Below are 2,853 nucleotides of genomic sequence, written 5' to 3'. Positions count from 1 at the left end.
AAAAAGAAGAAGTGAGTAACCAGAAAAACTTAGAAAAATGTTTAAAAAGAAGAAATCAGTAACCAGAAAAACGGCGAAAAATGTTTAAAAAGAAGAAATCAGTAACCAGACAAACTGCGAAAAATGTTTAAAAAGAAGAAATCAGTAACCAGAAAAACTTAGAAAAATGTTTAAAAAGAAGAAATCAGTAACCAGAAAAACTTAGAAAAATGTTTCAAAAGAAGAAGTGAGTAACCAGAAAAACTTAGAAAAATGTTTAAAAAGAATAAGTGAGTAACCAGAAAAACTTAGAAAAATGTTTAAAAAGAAGAAATCAGTAACCAGAAAAACTTAGAAAAATGTTTAAAAAGAAGAAATCAGTAACCAGAAAAACTGCGAAAAATGTTTAAAAAGAAGAAATCAGTAACCAGGAAAACTTAGAAAAATGTTTAAAAAGAAGAAATCAGTAACCAGAAAAACTGCGAAAAATGTTTAAAAAGAAGAAATGAGTAACCAGGAAAACTTAGAAAAATGTTTAAAAAGAAGAAGTGAGTAACCAGAAAAACTTAGAAAAATGTTTAAAAAGAAGAAATCAGTAACCAGAAAAACTTAGAAAAATGTTTAAAAAGAAGAAATCATTAACCAGACAAACTGCGAAAAATGTTTAAAAAGAAGAAATCAGTAACCAGAAAAACTTAGAAAAATGTTTAAAAAGAAGAAATCAGTAACCAGAAAAACTTAGAAAAATGTTTAAAAAGAAGAAATCAGTAACCAGAAAAACTTAGAAAAATGTTTAAAAAGAAGAAATCAGTAACCAGAAAAACGGCGAAAAATGTTTAAAAAGAAGAAATCAGTAACCAGAAAAACTTAGAAAAATGTTTAAAAAGAAGAAGTGAGTAACCAGAAAAACTTAGAAAAATGTTTAAAAAGAAGAAATGAGTAACCAGAAAAACTTAGAAAAATGTTTAAAAAGAAGAAATCAGTAACCAGAAAAACTTAGAAAAATGTTTAAAAAGAAGAAATGAGTAACCAGAAAAACTTAGAAAAATGTTTAAAAAGAAGAAATCAGTAACCAGGAAAACTTGGAAAAAAACACTTAGAAAAATTTTCAGCAAAGTGTGAAAAATATTCTAAGTGTCAGCGGAGGAAAATGCTGCAGCATCGGGAAAGATTCGCAAACTTACACCGAACATGTGCTCCGAAGTGCCGGAGGAATTGGGTGAATTGAGCCCGGCAAATGGCCAGCTGTCGTTTTGTGCCTGCAGCCCGAAAACTTTAACTTTGTCTGTCGCGGAAGTCCGGACCGAGAAAAATCCAAACGGTTTTGACCGGACCGAGTTCCAGACCGATGCAGTCAAATTTGGAATTCAGACCCATTCAGTGCCACTTGTAGTTTTTCCGCAGTGAGGTTGGCGGGGTACCCGGAGATATATGGGAACACGATTTTTAGAACAAAATGGCGGCGCGGGACCGTTCTGAAAGGCATCCGAAAAACGGTTCCACGGGCATAGCACTTTAATGACAGGTATGAGTGCATGCCGGAGAGCTCTTGGAAGTCGAATTTTTGACACTTTGTCAATTTTTTGACAGATTTGACAAACTCTTTCTGTCTGTTCTAAGAGTCAGTCAGAGACTTGTGCGGCGGTCTTTTGACACTATTGGAGGGCGGGCAAACCCCACGTTGACTCCGGCCGTCCCTCCACAGGCGCTCGTGTCCAAAATGAAGGCGAGAGACGCGAGTGGCCTGGTTCCCTTGGGTGTTGCCAAGAAGGCTGCGGGCTGACCGTTGCCTGAGCACTCCCTAAAGCCTCTTGTGATGAGAGCAGACCTCGCCTGCCGCACGACCGGCTCTGGGAGTCGTTGGGCCGCTATTTGTGAATAGTCTGGTCCTCCTCTGCCACCCGGACAAGCGCGATGGCTCTGCCGCCCTGCGGTGCTCGTCACCCAGGTTTGGGGAACACGATACTCGTAACAAAAATAAAAGGCGGCTCGGGACCTGCAGGCGAAAGGGGTCCCGTGGTGCTAAGCACGTCGACTTCGGGTCTCGGTGCAAGCCGGAGAGCTCACGGAAGTCTAAAGTTTTCGGCACGTGGTCGAATCTTTTCAAAGGCTTACCCGGCTCTTTCCGTCCATTCTGAGAGTAAGTCAGAGGCCGGTGCGGAGGTCTCTTGACAATCGGAGGGGGTGGTGGCCCTCCGCAGGCGCTCGTGTCGAAAATGAAGGCGAGAGACGCGAGTGGCCTGGTTCCCCTGGGTGTTGCCAGGAAGGCTGCGGGCTGACCCTTGCCTGAGCACTCCCTAAAGCCTCTTGTGATGAGAGCAGACCTCGCGCGCCGCACGACCGGCTCTGGGAGTCGTTGGGCCGCTATCTGTGAATAGTCTGGTCCTCCTCTGCCACCCGGCCAAGTGCGATGGCTCTGCCGCCCTGCGGTGCTCGTCACGCAGGTATGGGGCACACGATGCTCGTAACAGCAAATAAAGGCGGCTCGGGACCTGCAGGCGAAAGGGGTCCCGTGGTGCTTAGCACGTCGACTTCGGGTCTCGGTGCAAGCCGGAGAGCTCACGGAAGTCTAAAGTTTTCGGCACGTGGTCGAATCTTTTGAAAGGCTTACCCGGCTCTTTCCGTCCATTCTGAGAGTCAGTCAGAGGCCGGTGCGGCGGTCTATTGACGACCGGAGGCTCCCATGGGTGTTGCGATGAGGGTGGAGGGCACAGAACCTTGCCTTAGCACTCCCTAATAAAGCCTCTTGTGAAGAGAGCAGACCTCGCGCGCCGCACGACCGGCTCTGGGAGTCGTTGGGCCGCTATCTGTGAATAGTCTGGTCCTCCTCTGCCACCCGGCCAAGTGCGATGGCTCTGCCGCCCTGCGGTGCTC

Source organism: Chiloscyllium punctatum, unplaced genomic scaffold (genome assembly GCF_047496795.1).
Source record: "Chiloscyllium punctatum isolate Juve2018m unplaced genomic scaffold, sChiPun1.3 scaffold_586, whole genome shotgun sequence".
Taxonomy (NCBI): Eukaryota; Metazoa; Chordata; class Chondrichthyes; order Orectolobiformes; family Hemiscylliidae; genus Chiloscyllium; species Chiloscyllium punctatum.
Note: the sequence above shows the minus strand (reverse complement) of the source record.